The sequence below is a fragment of the Motacilla alba genome, chromosome 2, assembly GCF_015832195.1.
Source record: "Motacilla alba alba isolate MOTALB_02 chromosome 2, Motacilla_alba_V1.0_pri, whole genome shotgun sequence".
Classification (NCBI taxonomy): Eukaryota; Metazoa; Chordata; class Aves; order Passeriformes; family Motacillidae; genus Motacilla; species Motacilla alba.
The window spans coordinates 67,841,859-67,851,724 of NC_052017.1; the positions used below are offsets into that span (position 1 = coordinate 67,841,859).

The following is a 9,866-nucleotide window of genomic DNA, read 5'->3' on the forward strand; positions in this document are numbered from 1 at the left end:
GAAATGCCAAAACCTGTTGCTAACCTGTATTTCATTTTTAATTTCAGCAGGTGACTTGAGCAGTCATTTATGGCATCATTTTTCTCATGCAGGACCCTCACTTCTTTCAGATAGTTGTAAAATCTGCAGGCATCCCTAGGGCTTGAATCTGAATCTGGATATTATTGCTCCACAGACTTTGGATGAGATCCTCGAAATCATGAAGTGGATTTTAACTCGTTTGTTTGTTGTTTTTTCACAGGTTCACGGACTATTCAGAGTTGGAAGGGATCCACAAGGATTCTCGAGTCCAGCTCTTAAGTAAATGTCCAGTACAGGGATTGCACCCACCACCTTGGTGTTACAAGCTCCATGTTCTAACCAACTGCAACTCCAGAAAATTAACAAATTTAACTACAAATATCCACGTGTTCTGTCAATGAACCCGCACATCACCATGAGGACATCACAACATCCCAGCTGTATGCTACTCTGCTTGAGGATTTTGAAGCCCAGATTGCCTAGTCTGGTGGAAATATTTCTGGTGGAGATGTATAGGTGCAAGCTCTGCCATTTCACAAGCAGGATCCAAAGTAAGATGAGGAGACACCTGGCTCAAATATGTGAAACTGATATGGCATGTGGAATTTCAGGCTGCCCTAAAATGGACCAAGGTAAAAACGAGCTTTTGAGGTGAAAAGAATGAAAACAAAGAAAATCTTGCAAAAAATTACTCTCTTGTTGCCTGTGTGTTGGGTGCCTTAAAATAAAGTCCTTGCTCTTGTGACATGAGCCCAAGCATAATCCTCATGCATCTCACTCCTATGAAATTAACACCTTGTTTGGAGAAGTAGCAGCTTATTTTCAGCTTCAGGAACCCTGCAGTGCTGACTTCTCTTCCATCTTCCAAGAGAAAGGACAGATAAACCCAGTCTGTGCCTCTTAGCATCTTTCACGTTTCCAGTGTTAGAACCCAGACATTTGCTGGGGATATTAAAAACCCCTAAAGCTCAATCATGGTGTAATCATCATAGGAAAATTAGTTGAAAATCCAAAAGCTGGATCTAAAGACTCAACCCACCCTATGGAAGATGCTCGTGCCTTAAAGCTGGATTCTGAGAGAAAGCAGCATTTCTGAATGTGTGGAATGTAGCACTAGGGTCACCAGATACTGAGAAAATCCATTTAAAGGGGCATGATGTGGATCATGGCTTTAAATGTGTTTGTTGTCACATGACTGAGTGGATCTTAATGGAAAATCATTGAAAATCACACATGTGAATAAAAGAAACCCACCAGTGCTTCATCTGTGAACGTGCTTTTATATCACTTTATAAAGTACCTGGAAAGTGCCCAGAAACAGCCATCAGAGGAAACCTCATCTCAGTGCACATCATCTGAAACTGAGCAGATAAGCAATTTTCATGTAGCTTGCTTGGCATTATCAGGATATGATTATGTGCCCACACAGTGATTTTACCAGTAAGTCAGGTTTTATTTTTTGCTCTCATCCAGTTCCCTCCTCAGCTTCAATTTATTGCTGCAAATAATTTTGTTTGGTCAATGCAAAAGGTTTTGGAGCCTTTCAGTGTGAACTGTAAATGCTGTTATCAGAAGCTTCTGTAAAACATATTCATGTTGGTTTGAGCAAAGAAAATATAAGAACTGTAAAAATTCTAAAAATGTGTTGCAAATGTTACATCTTGATGATGCTCATTCTGCAAAATCCTCTGTCATTTCATATTTTGAATTATGAATATTTCTATGAGTAGCTGACTATCATATTTGAACAATTTCAACATTAGTAGCTTTTTAATGACTCTTTACATTACCATGAAGACACTTCCATCTAGGTAAATGCTTTTTAGCTCTACATTTCGTGACATTTCTAATAGCTAAAAATCATGTCCATTTTTAAGTGAAAGACCTTGACTAGCATAATCTGTCTCCTAAATCACAAAAGGACATTGTTCCAGTGTTCTGGTTCTGTTCCCCTTTGCGTTAATTACTATTGTCACTTTTGTACCAATTACACTTTTTTCCTCATTGCTTAAATAATGCTTCTGTTAGTAATTTCAAGTGCTTTGCCCTACCTAAAACTATGCATTTAGTGCTCACCTTCATGTCTGTAGGTAAAAATCTTGAATGACAATGCACAAAGGTAGTCCGGGCATTTTTCTGTTTAGCCATTCAGTATTGCAGGTGGTTGCAGTGATTAATTTGTTTTAGCAAGGTTTCCCTGGCTGCTGCTGGGATACAAACCAAATTCTTGCTTTATGGGTTGAACTACTGCTTTGGTTCTGATTGCTCAGTATGGCCAAGTGAAAGAACAGGTCATTGTGAAATGAGGTGATGGCTCGTGGGTGCGCGCTGGAGTTTGTGGCAGTGGTCAGGTAAGGAAACAAGCAAGGTTAGGAACGTGGAGGAATGTGGGATGACAAGGCATCCTGTGGTTGTAGCCAGGCATCTGTGTCATGGTGTAGGGTTTAGGTTAGATTATGAAGGGTTTTGATGGAAAGGTTTAGATTGCATTACGTGTTACGCTGCAACAGTTTTGATGCCTTTGTTGTCTTTGGGATGCCTGGGCTTGTTCTGAGGTTTTTACTGCTTGACAGGGCAGGAGATAGAATTATTTTAAAGGTTATAGCAGGATTTCTGGAGGAAAAGTAACTAAGAAAATGGTAGTTTTTAGAACTAAAAGCAAACCAGGTTTTTTATTTGCTTCACAGTGAATTACAGTGTCCCCTTGATTGTGACTGTAAGCCAAGAACAAGGCTGCAGTCCAGTGCAACTTTTTCTCTTAGGGGGTAGGAAGGAAAGCACATGGAAAGACAGTTGAAGTTCACAGGATTTCAAAACAGAAATGACTAAAGCAGTGAAAAAATGTATGAGTGCTTATGCAAACAGTTGGTTTTCTAAGTGAAAGGAGAACTGCTTTTTATTAACAAATCATAAATTGTCTTTTGAATGACTGTTTTCATTCCTTTTGGGTGGGAGGCATCAAAAATGGTGGGATCAAAAATCCATCTTCCTTATAACTATAGTGAGAAAACCTGGGACTGGGTTTCCTGAAATGCTCTTTTGACAATTTCCATTATGTGTGGGGGCGATGAATTTTGAAGACTATAACTTACTATTCATTGTTGTGTTAACATGCAGAAAGTTTACTTAATTTTAGCTTCCTAGTAAAAAATCTAAGAGGTCAAATACTTAACAATTTTTTTAGCTCTTACTAGTGTTGTGGAATTGTAAACATTTTATATTTTTTTCTAAATATTGCTTGCATTTTTGTGATAAATGTGAGCAAAGGAAACCTTTCTAAATATTCATTTAACACCATGCTAATTTCTATAAATTTTTGAGGTGCAGAAGAAACAATAAAGAAACTAAGAAATTTCAACTTGCTAATGTTTTTCAGATGTTTCATTCCATTAAAGGAAGCTTTACGGTAAAATTAAAAGGAACTGTTTTCTGCTGATTCTTTGTGCTTGTGAAAGTGATACAGTGAGAGCCTTCCTGCTGGCTCTGCGGATGGTTTTTGAAACAGTTTTAAGCACAGCTTCTTAGCACTAAGCTTGTGTTTAACTTTGTGTCAAGTTCTCACAGGAATTGCTAATGTTATTTGGTACAATATGCTGCTTGTAGTTTTTCACCTACTTGAAAGCCTTAATGGTTAGTGGAAAGCAATGTACAAATTGAATCTTAAATCTGAAAAAAGAGTACAGAAGTTGTTATGAAGTTGAGTTATTTATATTAAAACCTTTACAAGAAAGAGTTAGTGATCTCGATTGCATTTCCCTTGAAACAGAAATCCTCTGTGCAAAACCTGCAACCTCCTACTGCTACTTTCTCCAGACCAAATTTAGACTGTCAGCAGATGTGCTCAGAAGAAGAGGGACACATAAAGTGTTTTGTGTCTGCCACTAAAAATAATCCTTTGAAGCTTGGGTATTCTGAAGTCTCTGTCCCCTCAATATTTTTCATATCCTCCATAATTTACAACAAAGTAACTTCACTGCAAGTGCATATTTAGCTAACTCATTTTTAATTGTGGTTTGAAATCTTTGAGACCTCCTTGATATCATGTTTTGGTTTGGTTTTGTTTTTGTTCTGTTTAGACACTTCGAGTGCACTAAGCATTCTTGGAGCTGAGCTAACCTTGGATTTGCTGCCGGAGTCCCCATGGTCAAATTATGTCTTCATAATCAAGAATTACTCTTTTTTTCTTGAATACTGTGCATCTCAGCCAAATTTGGCCTCATATTGCCTAAATAACCAGAAAATACTTTAAAACTGCCTAGGAGTTAAGTTTGAACATTTATGTTAATAACTTTAATGTGGATAAATGTCTTTGTTCTATTTTAGATTAATGTATTTGCTCTGGTTTTAAGCTACTGCAACAAACTGTGGCTTTTAATACAACTAAGGAATGGATCAAGGTCTGCAAGCATCAGTGCAAGCACAGGTACTGTTTCTAACTGTACTGAATGCAAGATGTGAGATTTTTTTGCAGTTTTTTTTCTTTTTTTTCTTTTTTTTTCTCTTTCAGTGCTAAATATTCGCTTAATACAAGTATACGTACAAGTAAATTTGCTTTAATTGATGGAAGAAGGCTTTAAAACTCATTAAGATAGATTAGAACAGTGGTTTGAAGGGCAGGGAGGAAGGATTAGGAACTTCTTAGAGTTTGCTTGAGGGCACTCAACAAAGATTCCCATCTTTCCAAGGCAGTAGGTGGGCTGGGATGTGGCAGCTGCATTGAGCTTGCAGCTGAGCCGCTCTTACATAGGTAGAGGCGAAAAGGCAACTTTCAGTGCAGGAAATCTGGATGGCAGGACATGATGAAATGCTTGGGTTTTGAGTACTTCTTAGGTTGATTTGAGTTTCTGGTGGGTTCATTTTGGCATTTGATAACTACTTTGGCATTTGATAACTACTATAGATAAGTAGCTGTTAGTTTAAAAGGAAATTCTGCCTTGTTAAGTTAGTAGCAGCAAGTCTATCTTCCTTTGTCCAGTGAAGCTTTATTTCCATCTGCAAAGAGGTAGAGATCCTTGCTTCATACAAGGAAGACTCTATTACCTTATATCATTTTGTTGTTTGTTGTGTTGCTAAACTGGGGCTGGAGATGCTAGACTGCTGAGAATGTCAAAGCTGAAGGATGCTTCATGTCTGAAGCTTTTCTGGCTTAAACTTTATGTCAATGTGACTGGAGTAACACCAGAATTGTAATACTCTTCATGATGACCATCTAGGTTCAATATTCAGTTTACATCTATTTTTACCCAAGGGTTTAGTCTCTTTTTGATTTCTTTTTGGACATTTAATGATGTCAAATGTGCAAATCAACCAAAATGATTTAGCCAATTTTCTAGGAGGTATATGGGGAAAACTTTCTGCTCATAATGTTTTCAAATAGAACCTGCAAGACTGTGGATACCTTTTATTTAAAAAGCCCTAACAGTCCATGGCATGAAGGAAATATATAAGCATTTTTCAGGAGGTGTCTTCTGTTAGAATTGTTGAAAGGCCACATTCCTGATGGAAAAAAATCTGTTGAGATTTGGCCTTTTCAATGTCTCTGAAAAATGCAGTGAACAATGACAATACCTTACTGCAGGAAGCTAATTGTTACAGACTGTTTTAGGGAGGCAGGAACAGGAGCTAGGAAAACTTGCCAGTTTCCTTTAACACTGGCTTGCAAAGGTTTTTAATTATTTTGTAGACAGCATATAAAAGATGTTGGATGCTGAACACCAGTGGGGCTGGAAAACCTGTGTGCTGTTGCCAAAGACAAGATGAGGAGATGAACTTAGGCAGAATTTGGCATTTTAGGAAAAGTGATAATGGGTCATGGCAAAGTGGGCAAATAGTAAAATAATGGGGCGTTTCAGAAAATGAGAATAACTTGGGCCACAGTTTGGTCTGAAGTGGACAGAAATACTCAGTCTCAGACATGTGAACCAGCATTAAATTAGCAGGGTGCACAATCATTTCTATTTACTATGCTGCCATTACTCAAATGACAATTAGTTCAAGCATCAGAGGGTTTTGGGGTGTGTGTGTATACATATATATATATATATATAAAAAATTCCCCATTGTGAAACCTGGCATTAATGTTTTAACTTCTTAGGTATTTTGATTCCAAAAATGAAACCTAAAACTTGTTGAGTGTTGAAAAGAAAATGAAATCACAAAAAAAATTAATTTAAGAGAACTCTCAATACAGGTCAAAAAGCCAAGCACTCATCTTTGTGGGTGGGTGCACTTGCAAAATCTTCAATTGCCTGATTTGCCTGTATGCAAATTTCTGCTCCCAGTGATCCTTTTGAAATTCAGTGTGTAGAATGGGTAGTGCTTCATTAGCCTTGCTTTATTCTTTAGAGAGCAGAGGTAGATATACAAAAAACAATGAGATTAAGGTTACCAAGGCAACTTTGATTTTGGCAATTTAACTGTAATTTTGGCAATACCTAATTTTTATTTCTTGTCTTAGCAACCTTAATGAGTTTAGGCTTTGTTTGAGTTTTTTAATACAGCTTTTATTTTATGTTGTGGGAAATATGTTGGGAATTTACCTTAATATACTAAAATAGATGACCAGAAATGCTGTCTTCTTTAGCAGTATGCACTGCTGTATGTTCTGAGTTACTAGGTTCTACATTGCCATACACCATGTATGTGCCACACAGTGGCTCTATAAAAGGTCACATATTTCTTCCTTACGTCCTGTGACATACAGACCCTTCAGAGTTGCTGGCTTCAGCTCCATCACAACATCCTTACATGTGTTGGTGGTGTCTTGACTGAACCACACTGGTGCACACTGGATTGGAGAGTCAGGTAAGTGTTTATTTATGCTTGAATAAAGCAAATGAAAAAAGCAATAAGATTAAAAAATATTTTTTAATCTGTACGTGGTCACAAAACTGGCAATTTATATTCCCTTTTCTCTTAATCACTAGAGACTCCAGAATCCAACAATATTTGTAATCTGATACTTGCTGTGTCATCACAATACAAGGAGTGGGCAATTTAATATATAAGGCTTGGTGACACTGGTTGAAGAAAAAAGTCTTTAGATTTTTCTTCCTGTAAACAGCAGTCTGCTGAAATGTCTCACATGATCAAGTTCTGCTTTTTACAAATTGTCTTCACAGTTTCAAAAACAAAACTGTTTTGAAACTGACTTATTTATATAACAATTAACTTCAGCTTTTATCTCTTGTTTGTAAGCTTTATGGGAGGGTGGTAGAAGGACAGGTTTTGGTATTTTGGAAGTTTGTTCCTAGTACAAAAGCAATAATATACAAACTATCTCAGGACCAAAAGAATTGAGTCAAATTAAGTTATTTTGTGCCAAGTGATACTTGCATGGTGGAAAGTATTTCATTTACTCTGAAACAAACACTGGGTATCTTCTCAATTGTGTAATGGGCTTTTTTCCCCCTAATTTTACAAAGTATGGAATATATTTTAAAGTGTATGCAGTGCTGTATTTCTTAAGGTTTTATCTGGGTTTGACATTTCATTGGTCTTTGTATTAGTCTTAACAACATAATTAGCATTTTATGTTATTTTAACAATTTTTGGATATTCATAACATAATGAAAATCAATTCCTTGTAGCATGGTAGCTGTATTATGTTAAAAGTTGGTTGTTCTTTATCTGCATGTATTATGATCATTGGAATTTTACCTGAGGAAACTTACAAAAGATGGGAATGTTAGAAATGTGCATTGTAGGATAAAGCTTTTATATGATAAATGCATTGTAATCTGGTAAAACAAAGCAATTCAGATCAAATGAGAAACTTGAAAATCGTGTTTCTCCTTCCTGCATTGTCACTTTTAAAAAGAAGGGGATATTTATGGTCATGGCAAGTACGTGAAGCACAGTAGTAACTTTTCAAGTGCTGTCATTTTTATGATTATAATTTGTGCTTACCTAATTTTGTTTTTATCTTTTGTTGTGCTGAGCAGCACTTCAGCAATTTTATAATGCAACTGTGCATCCAGTAATGATAATCTGTATTTCCGAGATGTGTTGGAAATGTGTGTGAATGGCAGTTAAGCATTTCTGTAAATCACTTGCCTATTCATTGTATTTGCAGTATACACAAAAATAAAACAGAGCAGTTTTTCCTCAAAATTACTTATCTTTAATTTGCATCTAATTTTGCCCTACAGGTTAAAAAAACCCAAACAGCACAACAAATGAGCAAACAAAAACCGACTCAAACAAATTACTTTTCTTGAGAAGCTCTATTTTATGTGAGTTTCACAAACATAGCACAGAATGAGGAGCAAGGTTTATTTTCTCTACAGCTTTGACTTTCATCACCTGGAAGTTTCTTATCTCAGATTTTTAAGTCCTCCCATCACTGATGGTATTATGAAATATTGGTATTATGTATTTTGGGTTTCTTTTTGAATTAGTTTACTTAGCTTATTTCTTAAATGGCACTCCAGAGAAGAGCTGAAGGGGGATATGGAAAATTACAGAACTGCTACCACTTTTTTTGTCTTAATTTTGGGATCAAGTATTCAAAACCAGACATCAATTGAGTGGACATCACAAACACATCCATTGTGAAGAAGCAACAGACCCACAAATGAAAGAGAGGAAGAGAAGAAAAAAGCCTGAAGACAATCCTGTGTGTTTCAACACAAAAGCAACTTCAAAGAAGGATTCAAGTTAATTTAAATGTAGCATGTACAGTAGGTATGAGCTATTTTGTTCCTTAATTGCAGAATATTTGGTAATCTGGCACATCTATTTATCTGCTGATTTACTGACATATTTTTGTAAGAAAGTTGCCCTTTGATAGCCTGAACAAAAATAAAAATAGCTGTTTCCTAGTTGGTGTGTGATAGTACCAGTCTTTGGAATAAATTAAACATTTGCTGATCAAAAGGTGCAGCTAAGGTTTTCTTCTATAGTTTGTTAAAGGCAATAAGAAAGTACAGCCACTGAAATAGGCTCTTTCAGGAGCCAAGAGAAATGCTGTGAGACTTCTTGGAATTCTGCAAGTTAACTAGGTGAAAAAACAGCTTCCTTTGGGTCATGGCTGCATTTTTAAGAGGAATATTAACTGAAGCACCAATTTTATCAGTGTAAAATTCTACTTACCTGCACTCGTAAGAGTTAACACCAAGACTTTGCCTTACCTCAAGTGTATCCTTTCTTCCAAAGAGATTTTGAGAAGGCATTTGATGTTTTCCTGCTACTCAGAAAAATCTCTTTTTCTTCGATAAAGAAGATAATCTCTAGCCATCACCTGTCCATTAGTTGACATTACAAAATATCAAAATCTGCTAGCTTTTCTAATTTTTAGGTAGAGAAGCTTGAGTATATCTCTTTCTCTGGGTTTCTTCTAAGTATGTACATTTGGCTTGGGGTGCTTTCTGTTTTTGTTATTGGTAGCCATACATGTCTGCTACATTGTCAGAAAGCATTTTTACAATAGTTCAACTAGAGAAGTCACTTTCTTGCTTTCGCAGTTGTGTATCATAAATTAATTCAAATCATCAAAGCTTTTTCCCCAAAGGCTTCTTTATCCCACTGTTTTCTAGGACTTAAATAATTGTCTATACTGAGTCTGGCTTTCCTCATTTGAAGTTGTTATTGCTCACGTGGAAAGAAATAAAAGCATGTTTTAATAGCTCTCTGAAATTGGTATAATAAAAAGAAAGCAAAAATGGAATTTGGGTTCAGCTAGTCAAAGATCTAATTGCTTGAAGTGGGCTAGAGCATTTTTGTTAGTAAGCAGGGAGCAGACCAACGTGCTGATGATGTACCTTGCACACAGGCATCTGCCTTCTGGGCTTTTTTAAAATCAAGTAGTAAGTTAACAAAACTTATCTCTGTTTTAAATGGCAGAA

At 36.3% G+C, this 9,866-nt stretch overlaps 1 long non-coding RNA gene across 4 annotated transcripts; it reads left to right on the plus strand.

Annotated features, from left to right (window-relative positions):
* The first annotated feature begins 205 nt into the window (after positions 1-205).
* Positions 206-9,648, plus strand: LOC119697185. 4 transcript variants are annotated; one of them, XR_005255791.1, is made up of 4 exons: positions 206-653; positions 4,371-4,444; positions 6,725-6,825; positions 8,172-9,648. It is a non-coding gene; the product is annotated as an uncharacterized LOC119697185 (long non-coding RNA). The 4 variants fall into 4 exon arrangements; XR_005255788.1 differs by having other exon boundaries at positions 208-653; positions 4,345-4,444; XR_005255789.1 differs by lacking the exon at positions 206-653 and adding an exon at positions 1,203-1,461 and having other exon boundaries at positions 4,345-4,444.
* The last annotated feature ends 218 nt before the right edge of the window (positions 9,649-9,866 follow it).